At 33.6% G+C, this 14,894-nt stretch overlaps 1 protein-coding gene across 1 annotated transcript in view; it reads right to left on the minus strand.

Annotated features, from left to right (window-relative positions):
* The window catches only part of Atrnl1 (attractin like 1), a 501,851-nt gene that overhangs the window by 218,514 nt on the left and 268,443 nt on the right, over window positions 1-14,894 (minus strand). The window lies entirely within an intron of this gene.

The following is a 14,894-nucleotide window of genomic DNA, read 5'->3' on the forward strand; positions in this document are numbered from 1 at the left end:
TGTAATTAGCTCAGCATAGAGGTTGGCACATTGTAAGTACTCAATAACTGTTTACTGGTACAATTATTATGTTGAATTTCAAGCACTAATTTTATCTTCAAAGATAGCACACTAATTATCACTGGCCCATTTTCTTTAACACTGGTGACACATTTTGCTCTACTAGCCGCTCTTTTACCAAATGTTGCAAATTTATGAGACAGTTGGAAAATGTCATTATTGTGGTAGAATGAATTTAGATTTGGAACTGTTATCTGCCATTTGTGACCAAAAAAAGAATAAAAACTCAACCTGAAACTTAGGGGAAAATACACAGAACTTAAAAAAATAATTTATTTATTTTCTGTTATTTTTTGCAGAAAATGAAGCTTTAACATTTGTACATTTATAAGAAGCCATATAGCAGATACATCCATTTTATAAGTAATCCACTACTGATAATTGCTGTGCAAAACAATTAAGGCAAGAGGACTACTACTACTACTACTTCAAATATTGCAATGACTCCTTTGAAAAATTAAAATATTATTTATCAAGACACATTTTGGGGGATGGACAAATGAGAGGGCATGGACAAATGAGAGGAATGGAGAGAGGAAGGGTAAGAACATGTACTCATCATATTCAATGTACATTATGTAAAAAATGAACTATGTAACTGGGAGAGAGAGAGGGCAAATGAAGGAAAACAAATGAGGGGTAACACTGACCAAGAAGCACTGTACTCATAACCGACTTATAGAATAGTAAATGCTTTGGACAACTACTTACTAGTAACAACAATAATTAAATAATAGAGAAAATCCAGTTACACACCTCAGTAGTCACCAATTCTACTATATATGTACATATATACATATACACACGCATATATATGGGTATAATTCATTCATTTAATACGACTAGTTATTGACTAATTATCTAAGTTCATAGTAGCCATTTTTCTGTATACTGAAACTCTCTAATAAATGTTAGGAAAATAACCCTTACAAGCACCTATTAAAACAAAAGAGCAGGTCACTTTGTCACCAGTTCTCCTCATGCCTACTTCATTATGTTATGTTTAAGTTCCTCATATATCCTCCTCTTTCACCTTCAAATGTCCTTCTAACTATGTTAGAAATGCTTACTTCTCTTATAATCTACTTATTTTATTGGGATAGTACTACTTCTTTATAACCCCATGCCTTTTGGTTTCAGTTTTAGCTTTCAGTGTTACTGGGAATCAAACCCATGGCCTTGTACATGCCCAGGGATGCTCTACCACTGAGCCCTACCTCCATGTTTTAGTTAAAACCTATATTTAGTTGTTTGGAATTGCTCATAGCACTTAGTATTCCAGATAGCATTTGGGCAATAACAAGTGATGTCTGAATAAATCAAAGCATAAAATTTTTCCTCAGATGAATGTGGTAAAGGCAAGCTGAGATAAAATTGGCTTTAATTATGAATAAACTTTAAAATGTATGACATGTACTTTCATCCTATAGAATTCATATCTGATCCTCCTGAGTAGGTAGACATTTACATTTTTGGAATGAGAGCAGCTTTGTAAAACTGTATTTCAAATCAACATTAAGTTCCATATTGCTCCTCATTTCCCTTATTGAATACTATAAAGAGTATCAAAAAAAGCTGCCATAAAAAGTCATCACAATGACTAGATGAATTCTGGTGGCTCACTCCTGCCATTCTAGCTCTCAGGAAGCTGACTAACATGAGATTATGGTTTGAACCTGGTCCATCTCCAATCTAAAACTCACATATAAAAAGACAAAATACAGCATAAATAATGTTACTCACTCGATAACAATAATGATTAAATTGGTGTGACCATACAGTGTTTTCATAGATTTTTAAACCTGGAAAGGATCTCAGAGACCCCGTAAACAGACAATCATTTATTACACAGGTCATATACCACTAAAAGACAAATTGATGAATACTGGAAGGTCTATAAGCCTAATACTAATATTTTTTCTTTTAGAAAAACATTTTTAATAAAATTTCAAATATTCCTAGTGTTTAGTTTATTGCTATATTCAATATCTAACTATGACCCACCCAGAACCAAGTAGCTTCTGCCATTTCCTTAAAATCTTTCAGTAAATATATGTAAGAATTTGAAAATTATCTTGGAAGTAAAATGGGTTCCAAGTTTAAACATCTAATTGGAGAATTTTCTTTCTTTCATCAAACTCAATGTAGGTTTAGGCAAACTCTGGTATACATCTAATGCTATCCATGCTCCATATTGAATGGGCTTTACAAGATGTAAGACTTACATATTGATTTTACATTATAATTTCCATGTAAAATTAGTTTCATGGAACTGTTGAAATTGTCTATATTAACCAGAGCTGTGTGTCACAAACTATATGGCCCATAGTGTTACATCATTTCCATGTAACAAGATCTTTAAAAGCTTTCTACTGACAGAAACTTTTTAAATGTATTTCATTTTAATAACTACGATTATCTTAAGTAGAGGTTATCTTTGTTCAGGTTAACTTAGAAAATGTCAGATAATGAAGCACTCTTATCTTCCTCCTGTTTACATAGTAATTGTCATGCAGTCCTAAATAACAACATGGGAACCAAAGTTTGCACTTCTTTCATGGATGATTCTTCCTAAAGCCAAAAAACACAAGGGAGTACCTAACAACTGTCCATCAATGTTTCAAATACCATACATCTTTAAGGAAAGCAAACTGAGTTTGAAAGGAATAAAATTCACCAAAACGAGACTTTTTTTTCTCCTAACTGTACGTATCCCACAACACTGCTTCATAAGTTTAGTCTCATCATTGGCTAGACCTGGTAAAACTATTTGATTTGAAAAGAACTGATCTGTGATATGGAGCAAATAAAGAGTAAAACAGTATTTTTATCTACTCTGGAAGTGGTAAATATTTTCCAATTTTTCTTTTAATTCTAAATTAAAGTTAAGCAAATTTGGAAATAATTGGAGGCTTCACCATTTATCTTTAAGTGAAACCCTAACATATCTCAACATAGCCAATTTCTGGGTTTCTTCAACTGTGTACCTACAGACTTCAATCACAACAAATCTCAACCTGTGAACACTTTTTAAAAATAACATAATTTATAACTTCATTAATGGCAAAGAGTTAATAGTCCATGTAAATATATGATCATACAGACAATGTGTCTGTTTACTTTTGATCTCATGCTTTGTAGCATAGTCTACTTGGTCCACTATTAAAAAATAAAGCATAATACATAATGTAGCTGATGCCTTCATTTATTAGTGACAAGATAATCACTCTCAAGTCTCATTACCTCTTCAAAATATCTTATTAGGCTTTGGAAGCAGATTAGAAAGTTCTTTATTTGGCTTTACAGAGGATAATCTGGAGGATAATTTAGACAAAATTCTGAGTACATTTTTCTTTCCTTTTGTCTTTCTTTCTGAAGTAAAAGAAGTACTTAGATAGTTAGAACAATCTGAATTTGATGGACAGTTCCTTCTTGGCCAGATTTAATTCAATGGTTGATTTTATTGTAATCACTTATTAATTAAATAATTTTAAATGAGATGCTACTAGGTAACAAGAACTGATTAAAGAGGTAACTTTCTTGATCTATCTGGCAACCTTTTCCATGCTTGTACAAAACCATACGAAAGACTTGTGAGAAACCTCTGAAACTCTGAAGGCAGACTACTGGCAGACAATATATTTTGACATAGGTGACAAACTGATATAGCTTGGAGTCAAAGTGACAAAGCCTTCTACAATCCATGTCGGACAAAAGTCTGACTCAATGTAAAATGATTGCAGAATATTTTAAAGGTCACTCCACCCAATTGTTAAATTCAAATGTGAATTCCTAATACATAGATAGCATCACTGATATAGAATTTGCCAAAGATGATCTCACTCAGAGTAAAAAAATATATATACAAAATAGATTCACTCAAGAATAATTTAAAAAAGCTGCCATTGCCTGGTATAAGGCAATCCTCTCTGGTGAACAACAGGAAACACAATTGACCTCTTCCAGACAGTATTTTTGTCTCTTTTTTTGGCACTTGTTGACATTAAAACAGAAAGTCAAAAAACAAGTGCTTATTTCCGATTTAAAATTAATGGGATATGTGATGTTTGTTCAAAAGCTGATTCTTATAAAATATTACTACAATGGAGAACCATCAGCTATTTAGGGGAAAGAAGTACTTTAGATAGGGTGGTGACAGAAGGTCTAGAAAGGAGTGGCATTTGCCTGAACCATGAGTACTCAGTCAGAGTAAGAAGCATCTTCCAAAGCTCAGTAGGTTAGTGCAGAAAGGTTCATTTTTCTCACATAAAATATACAGATCTAGGTAACTCCTCATGTGTAATTGAGCAGTACAAGACTGTTTCAATCTCATGGATGTCCATCTCAACCCAAGTATTCCCACAGTATCATGGCAACAAATAATTTTTAAAAAAAAGGAAGGACCAGTGCCTACTACACCAACCTTGTAATGCTTTTGCTTAGGAAAAATACATATCACTTTCTAGAAACAGTCACACAGCCCAAACTAATTACAAAGAAGCTCGAAAAGTGTAGAGGGGTATTGGACCCACTAGCTAAGTAGGAACAAAGAAGCCAGAAAAAAAAATTTCAGGAGGATGATTAAGTATGAAGTTTCTCAGGAAAGCTTGAGCTTAAGGCTTGCCAGACATAAGAAAAAGGCTACTGTAATAAGTCAGAAGGTAAGAAGCAGTTTGATCCCGGGATAACCTGGACTCCACCAGGTTAAAAGAAATAAAAACAACATCTGTAAATCATTAAGCACATAGGAAGTAAATAAATCAGATTCATTTTTAACATAATTCCTTTTTACATTGCTTAGAGTCTATTCCTATGATATTAGAAGTAGCTTAGAATATAAAACGATTGAGAAGAGGCTTTATCATTCTCAAATAAAGTAATTTAATACATAACCAAGAAAACAGCAACAGCAGTTAATCTCAAATACAATGAACCTAGCTCTCCCAATAAGTATCAAAAGGTCAATTTTATATGTAACCTTCTTTAATACAAAAGGCCAGGTGGCTGTAATTTATCTGAGCAAATCAAAATGAGCAAAAAGATGAGTACTGAAAAGGTCATTTAAAAGCTAGATCCCCACAATGGATGTTTAATACATATGACTACTCAAAGAGCAAAAATGAGAGCCTGGATAATTTCACATTTTGAAAACTGTGCTTAAAAAATATTCACACCAAAATACCCTCACAGTCATACTGTGGTTGATATATATTACACTCTTAACTTGGCGGTTTTATAAGTTGTAAGAAATGCTTGTTCTGGTCTCAGGAATGTTGTCTTTGATGTTTAGGACTTTCACAATATGAGTAAGGCAACCTTGAAAAGTGGGAATACAAATGGAGCTGATTTCAATAGAAACAATTCATTTTTTTTTAACTTGGCTGCCAATAATTTATGACTGGAAGCTCTTTTTATATTAAAGCTTAGATCAATCCCTTCACCAGACATCCTCCTCCTCTTATGGCATAATTTACCAAAGGGTTTTTTTTACCTGTTGATTCTGGGAATGAATACAATGTTCCAGACTCAACTTCAACTGCATCATGCTAGCTTCTAGGTTAAAACATTCTATGTGCAACATAAACCAATTAGCTTTTTTTTAATTGTGAAAATACCGTACAGATGGGTTGCAATTACATGGGCAAAATAATGAGTATATTTCTTATCAAGCATTGTTGCCTCCTCCTTTGTTTCCCCTTCCTATCCATGCGCCTCCCCCCACCCCCCGACCCGCCCCAGCCCGCCAAAGTTGTAAAGTTCTTTTTTCGACATAACGATCTGTGCATCTCATTGTTGCAATGGGTCCCCTGTATCCCTATTTAAAAGAATGATATTGCCTCATTTGTTAGGAAATGGAAACGCTTGGAAAAAATTATATTAAGTGAAGTAATCCAGGCCCAAAGAAACATAGGCCCCATGGTTTCCCTTATTTGCAATAACTAGTATATGTCTGAGACAAGTAGAAAAGGTCAGATAAGTTGAAGATAAGGTCAGATAAGGTGAAATGAACCCAAGATAAGTATTCGAATGTTTTTTCTTTTATGCCATTGTTTCTAATATTTATAAGATGATTTCTTTGTTGCTTTGTATGTCCAATTCGCTTTTTTTTATTAAGTAACTAAAAAGTTTGTGTTGACCATTTTAGTAGTTACTTTTGAAGGTATCCAAAAAGAATTTAAATGTTCATAAATGATCCAAATGCTGGCAGTTTTCTCTTAATTGATATTTTAAAAATATATTTCCTTTAAATAAAATGCAATTATTTTGCTATTATGATGAATGGGGTCACTTTTAGTTCAATATTTAAAGTCTTTAAAATTATTTGTAAAAGTTCTATTGTTAAGTAAGGCACATACTAATTATAATTTTTTAAACTCAATTCTGGAACGTACCTATAATACTCATTGACTGGTGTGATAAATTAACAGGATATTATTTTCAATATTTTCTGAAAGGATCATGATATAAATATTTTAAGAAAATAATTTTGATAATTTGAATTTGTAAATGTTAAGAGAAGTTTGGTGTAGCATAGATTACTTATGACTAATATTGGCTTTTGGTTTTTGGTTTTTGTCGGTCATAGGGCTTGAAAACTCTGGGCTTGGGCATTATCCCTGAGCTCTTCAGCTCAAGGCAAGTACTCTACCATTTGAGCCACAGTGCCACTTCATTTTCTAATGGTTAATTGGAGATAAGAGTCTCAAGGACTTTCCTGACTAGGTTGGCTTTGAACCCCGATCCTCAGATCTCAGCCTCCTAAGTAGCTAGGATTACAGACATGAGCCACCAGCACCTGGCTAATACAGGCTTTTTAAGGCTACTTAGAACTGTGTCAAACCACAAATATCAGAATATAAGAAAATCAGTAGTCCTAAGAGACTCCCTTGATTATTGATTCTCATATTTTGAAAACAAACAAACACCTCTCTATTATCTACTCTCTATTTCCATTAAAGTTGGATCAAAGGTGCTATGATTTTTCTGGCACGTGATCATTTAGCCATGGTAAATACGTCCAGCAAAGTAACCACATTTTAGCAAGTCAATATTACACTTTTCATTATATTAAACAAAAATCATTTGGACATGATTAACGTTAGGCAGAACACTTCTAACTTCATTTATCAAAATTTCTTCAAATATATACTAACATTTAAAAATTCTCTCACATCTTCAAGTTAAATAGCCTTAATATCTGAACATTTTTCTTCATTATTTATGCAGCAAACATGTATGAAATATTCCAGTGCCTGGGAACAGGGCCAGATACCAGGCATAAAACATTGTCTTGTCCTCCAGGGATTTACTCATTAGTCTCATATGGGGACATAACTGTTTCTCATATAACATAGTTTTCCATTTTCCATGTCCCTCTTAAAATGTAAAATTAACATAATAGTCTAGATGGGATCTGACTAATATAGAATATGGCAGAACTACTTTTCTTAATCAAAATAAAATTAAATTTTTCCCTTTTTCAAATTAGCTTTTTGTTAATTTTACTTTGAGGATCACTTTATGTCATTACCCTAATCAACAGGTACAGATCTTTCTGACATGAACTTTGATCAAAACAAGTCTTCTCTGGTAAGCATGTTTAGAAGAGAATATTAAAGACGAAATTCAGAATATTGGGATTCATATTTTTTCATGTTTTATTGAGGGTATTATCTTGCTCTTCCTTGAATGTGAACTGTTGTTTGAGTACTGAACTCCCAATCCAGGAAATTAATTCTCTCTACCCATATTGTCATTAGCATTGATCCCTACTTCACTCCTTTGATGAGATCAATACCTTTCCCTGAAAGTAGGATGCCATATTTGCTGGTAATACAAGGCAAATCAGAAAAGTTACTAAGAATAATTTTGACCTGTTTATTTTACAGGGTTCATCCCATATAGTGATTTCAATATAGACAGTAGATAAGGAATATGAATTTTAAAACACTGAGCTTATTTTCACAGACTATGTCTACTTTGAAGAGATGAGCTCTATGCAACATAAGAAATTTCCTATCTAGGAAATCAGGTTTACTTTCCTTTATTTTAAAATCATGCTTTGTTCACTGATGTACACACAGATTATGAAGACTGGATCCCAATCTTGGTGCAACAGAAGTGCCTTATACTTCAGTCTCACTGTAACTGGTTGCTAAGTGGCTTTCTTGGCTCATTCAGTCTCATAGTCTAAAAGTGCTTTGACTAGAAAACTCTGACTCTTAAAGTTCATTGTTCATCTATCAATTAGTACTTGTTTTCCATAATCAATTAACCTGTACTATATTCCTAATGCCAAACCATATATGAGAAAACAGTTATTTAACATATGCCCAATAAATTTTCTTTCCTAACCAAATAGTAATTATAATTAACAACTAACGTATGACTTTTCTCTATACCTATATATTTCCCTTCTATTAACTTTCCCATAAATCCCTAAATTTTATAATCAATACATTTATGTTTTGGTTGATATAAATTTTAAATGTATCAGGGAAAATAAATGAATTCTTTATTAGCTTTTTTGCTAGCAATCAACAATGAATCTATTGAACTGGTGGGGGTCTCTGATAAGGCTTTTATTAAACAGGCATATCTTTTCTGCCTGGGATTCTGAAAAAGGTTGGAATATAAAATGTGGAGATATAAGGCTCAATGTTTCCATTATTGATACTATATATTGATCTAAATTTACAAATTAAGTCATTATACTTCCTAAACAGTAGAACACATAAACAGGCAACCTGACAAAGATAATTGTGGTCTGGGTGCTGGTAGTTCACTCCTCAAGAGGTTGAGATCTGAAAACCATGATTAGAAGCCATCCCAGGCATAGAAAGTCCTTCAGCCTCTTATCTCCAATTGACCACATAAAAGCCAGAAGTGGAGCTGTAGCTCAAGTGGCTCAAGACAACCTTAAAGGGGTAAAATTCAGGATAACAGCCAGGCCATGAGTTCAAACCCAAGCCTGGCACTCACAGACACCCAGACAGAGACACAGACACAAAGACATAGTCAGAGACACAGACAGACAGACAGACACACACACACACACACACACACACACACACACACACACAGAGATAAGTCGTGGACTTCCAACTACTACCAAAGTCTAAGGTACAACTTATTATGTATAGGTACAACTATTCTAAAAGAGAGTCTATAAATTTTTGTTGTGCAAAATAGTACTGTTATATTAAAATGCAAAAAGTCAGCTTCCACATATATATTATGAAATCTCAGTGAGTTTAAGATGGATAATGTTAGGTTTAAGTAGCTGATTCTATTTATTTCTATTGCAAATACTATTGTTTGCTAGTCATCCCATTTAATTTTCACTTTTACGAACAAATACACTCTCTCCTCTATTTGTTTTTCTTCGTTGAATTCTTTACCATCAGACATGTTAAATATTGTGTTTATTGCTTATTTAAAATGTTTCCTTGTTGACAGAAATTTTTATATATGTCAAAATCTCAGCATCTAAGAAGTATATTGTACATGGCAGATGTTCAATAGATAGTTGCTAAAATAAATAATTCATTTAGGACCAAGAAAAGGTCTTATGATAAATCTTAGAATCAAATAATTTGAACACAGACTTGAGCCTGTGTTTATTCACTCTCCAACAGGTTTACTAAGACTAAGTCTTCTCAATTGGCTAAATTCACATGAGAAAAAATTGTTTCCTGGGAAATAAAGTCCATGAATGTATGGAGTAGCAATCACTACAGTAAAAGTAAGACTGAAATAACTGACTGCTAGTCACAAATCACTGTGGATGCTCTTTTTCATATTCAGTCACTCTCAAATTGTAGAATCAGGGGGATAGAAACTAAAACAAACTGAATCTGAGTATAATGTGCTTCGGACATACACCATTATGAGTTTCTAACTTTTGCCACATTGCAGCATTGATTTAAATATGCACAATACTACATAAGCCATTTGCAGATGGCATAGGCAGTAACTTCCTGAATAGAACTCCAATAGATCAGCAAATAAGAGGAGAAACTAACAAATAGAATTGCATTAAGCTAAGAAGCTTGTGCACAGCAAAAATCATTGCACTAAAGACACAACTTACAGCTAAACACTGACAAAAGGATTAATAACCATAATATATAGATAGCTCAAAAAACTGAACACCCAAAGAATCAACAATATAATTACTGAGTGGAAAAAATGAACTGAAAAAAAACAATTCTCTCAAGAAATACAATTGGCAAATAAAAACATGAAGAAATGCTCAACATCTCTGGACGCAGAGAAAATGGGAATCAAAATGACATTTTAGGTTTTTATCTCCCTCCAATCAGACAGGCCATCATCAAGAACATAAACAACAAATGTTGTCCAGGATATGAGGAAATGGAAATCCCTACCATAGATGGGAATGTAAACTAGTGCCACCATTATGTAAATCAGTATGGACATTCCTTCCAAAATAAAAGCAAAGCTATCGTGCAATCCAGTGTTAGCACTCTGGAGTATTTACCTGAAGGAATGTAAGTCAGGATATAATACAAAGACCTAGCCAGGCACTGGTGGCTCATGCCATCAGTCCTAGTTATTCAGGAGGCTGAGATCTGAGTATCGCTGTTCAAAGCCAGCTGGGGCAGAAAAGTCCATGAGACTCTTATCTCCAATTAATCACCAGAAAACCAGAAGTGGCGCTGTGGCTCAAGTGGTAGAGTGCTCCCCTTGAGCTGAGACAGCGACCAGTCACAGAGTTCAAGCCCCACGACTGACAAAAAAAGACAAAAACAAACAAGCAAATAATATAAACAATACAAACACCTGTACAAGCATGCTTACTGCGGCACTATTCATAATAGTAAAGCTATGGAAACAGTCTACATGCTTTACAAAGTGATCCAGAAAATGGATTCATACAATGCTGTTAAATGGAATGGAATGCTGTTAAAAAAGAATGAAAGTAGGCTACTTGTAGGGACATGGATGAAACGAAAGATCATCATGTTAAGCAAAGTAAGCCAGAAGGACAAATGTCATGTTTTCTCTCATATGTGGATAATAAAACTGAAAGATAAGTATATAGCTAAACCTGTAGAACATATTCATTATCATGAAACTGAATGAGAAGATTAAGAAGTTAAAGAGGATAAGAAAATGTTAAGAGGATGAACAATACTAAAAAGTATTGCCTCTGTAAATGAGCATAGCACAACTAAGGTCATCAAAGCTGTTGAATAATAGGAGTTATAGGGACTGAGGAAAGTAAGAGTAACCAAGGTCAAACTGATTAAAGTGATGCACATACATATGTGAAATTCCAAGGTGAAACTCCTGTAAACGCATAACATTCCCTCTTAACAAATACAATGCTGGTAAAACAGATCTTGTCTGGAGTATGGATCCCAGTAGGAGGTGAATGAAGAGAGAAAGAGAAAAAGAGAGAGAGAGAGACAGAGACACACAGAGAGATTTAGAAGGATAAAGGAAAATGAATATGTTAGATATATTTATGCACATATATGAGAATGAAACAATGAATCTTATTGAGAAAGAGTAGAGTGGGTTGAAGAAGAATGACGAAGGAAGGGGCATTGGGTACACTGCGTGCATATATCGACATGTCAAAATGAAACTCTTGTATTGCTCGATTTTAATAAAAATGTTAAAAAATTAATCATTTGCTTAGATTTTTCCAACTTGGATATAACCCACAGTTCATGAAATCTGGACAATCTGTAAAGGCTGATAAACCTAGAAGTATTCAACCAAGATTTTTTCAGTCTACCTTTCCTCATATATCATTGAGTCTGTTATAGAATCTACAATGAAATCTATGTGTAAGCCAAATGATTATGCTTGAGATCATTTTGTTAAAGGTTTCTCTTGTCATAGATTGGCCTCTTTCCTAAACTTGGTCAATATGGGGCCATTGTTGTAAACTTTTCTGTGTCTAAAATTTCACTCTTCCCTGATTTTTGTTCTTTAAAATAGAGCAATGAAAGGCTTAGCATTGAGTTAATACAACTATGTTGACTATGGAGAATTTCATCCAATCTAGTAAGTTTAAGACCATTCCAGATAATATAATTATCAAGCTGTAGATAAATTTGAATTTTATTCTAATTTTCCATCATAATTTATTTTTTATTTTGTTATTGTCATTGTAAAGGTGATGTTTAGAGGGTTACAGTTACATAAATCAGGTAATGAATATATTTCTTTTTGAACAGGGTCCCTAATTTCTTATCTGAGAAGACTGCCCACAAGGGGCACTGTGCTTAAGTTCATAAAATCTGCCTAATTTGGGTTCAGAAATAGCATTTTCATTTGGTACATGAGGTCAAGTCCTTCAACATGATCTTTTTCAGTAATAAAGGTACTATATTGGCTAGTATTGGACAAATTTAATGTATATTTGTCTATTACCCAGAGAAGAGTATGCAAGCATGTACCCCCTAAACCATTAACAATTGATAGGGGCTGGGAAGGTGGCTCAGTGGTAGAGCACTTGCCTTGCATGCACGAGGCCCTGCGTTGGATTCCTCAGCACCACATAAGCAAACAGAAAAAAAGCCAGAAGTGGCGCTGTGGCTCAAGTGGTAGTGCGCTAGCTTTGAGCTGAAGAGCTGAGGGACAGCGCCCAAGCCCAGAGTTCAGGCCCAATGATCTGATCCCGAAAAAAAAAAAAAAAAGATAACAATTGATATATTATTATGCAATGCCTGTATTTGTATCTACTCCAAAAGAACATAAAATATTCTTAACTGCCTTGCTGAAGTCAAGACACATCAAATCTGTGAGGTACTCTTTCCTTATTAGTTATGCTATCCTAACACAAAGAAAAAAAAGATCAGTTTTGAAGCATTCACACACTTTTAACTTTAGTCTTTTATAATCAGTGTTTTTATTTAATGAATGGATGAATGAAATACTAAACTAATTAAACCCTAATTAGTTTATTTTTCTATCACTTGCTATGGGAGGCTTTTTCTTGTAAACATTTCGAAAACAATCTTGCTAATTCTAGGGTCTGTATTTTCCTCCCTCCTGTATTCTTCTTCCTTGTTATATACAGTAAAATGCCATGTTCAATCTTCTCTCTCCCAGGACTTCTAGGTTTCTCTCATTATTCTCCTTGTCTTCCCCAAGTTTTAGAGTTGTCAGCAAAGCAAAGCAAAGCAAGAATACTTCACATATTTCTTAAGTAAAGCAAGAATGCTTCACATCTTTAGCTTTCAGTGAAATGTACACATACTTCTTCTATTCTGCTACAATTACTCTATCTTGACTCAAGGCCTGTTTTGTGACTTGTTTGTGATAAAAAGACAATTTATCATAAGTTATCATTACATCAGCTCAAAGGAGATACCTGGAATTAACCTAAGTGTGGTACATATTAGAAACATAAACTCTACATTGTAAATAATCTGATTCATTAATTTCTCTTTCATTTATTGTACTCCAGTCAATATTATCTTGGCTCAGAAGCAGAGATCTGTGGCAGGAGTATCACATGACTAAGATTAAAAAAAACTTGATGGTATACATGTTTCAGTGATTCTAAATTCCATCCAACTCTGTATGTTTTGTGTTAATTTGTCTTTTACTCTTAAAATAGTGTAACTGCCTTTTGTTAGAAATTTTACATATTATGCTCAATCATTAGACAATTAAGATCACCCCACATTACTAATAAGGATATATAGACTGTAAAGAAATAAAATAGCACATGTTTTCAAGATTTATATCATACTAAAAAATTCCACATCTAAAGCTCAAATGTTAATTAATATTGGAAGAGGTTAATGACAGTAAGTCAGAAATGTGTTATAATTCCAGAAAAAGATACGCCCACAGATTGGACTGGCTAGAAGGCATGATTAAGTCTGTGAGATGAAGATGACCAAGCACTTAAGCATTTGAATAAATACATTATGATAAATAGATGGCATTTTGGTACAGAATATTTCACTTATCTCACAAGTCTCTGTTTTTTTAAAACTGAATGAAGCCCTTAATGCTGCTTCCTCATACTAGAAATTCTTGTAATTGTTTTTCTCATTTGTCAAGTTCGATGCTTTTTCTTTATTTTCAAATCTCTTCAAGTTTTTTTTTATTTCTGAAACCCTCAAATCTTTGTTCAACCTGTTATGTTCTGTTCTGTTTTGTTTTATTTTTTTGTCAGTTGTGGGGCTTGAACTCTGGGCCTGGGCCTGGCTGCTGTCCCTCAGCTCAAGGTGAGTGCTCTACCACTTGAGCCACAGCACCACTTCCATTTTTTGTGTGTTTTATTGGAGATAAAAGTCTCAGAGACTAAGATTATAGCCTAGGAGCCACTGGCACCCAGCCTAGTTCTTTACTTTTAATTACAGTAATTGCAAGAAGTAAATTTTTATACTTTATGTACATGGGGAAAAGTTCATAATACGAGTTTTTGAAAAACCTATGTTTGTGTCACTCATTTATTTTACATAAACCTTGATCACCAAACATTAAAGGATAGAGTAATTGAACATGCAAGGTATCTAAATATGTAACATAACAATTAAAATAATTCTATTACTATAGAGAATGCTTTAAGCTTCTTAAATTAAGAAAGCATCTTATGTTCATGACAATTTGAAGGCCATGTAGGGTACAAATTCAAAGAAATATAGAAATCATTGGAAAATGGATGAATTTTTATAAATATTATTAAAATACTTATTTTAATAATGAAGTTTAAACTGGCTTTCATTGCCTTTCAACCAGCTCTCTTCTTCATTGGTAACAGAAATAATGGATGTAGCATTAATTATTACTCAGTCCACTTAATGCCATGTACAAAGAACTTGGATGTAGTTCCTTTC

The sequence above is a fragment of the Dipodomys spectabilis genome, unplaced genomic scaffold (assembly GCF_019054845.1).
Source record: "Dipodomys spectabilis isolate Male_0828 unplaced genomic scaffold, ASM1905484v1 ptg000125l, whole genome shotgun sequence".
NCBI lineage: Eukaryota > Metazoa > Chordata > Mammalia > Rodentia > Heteromyidae > Dipodomys > Dipodomys spectabilis.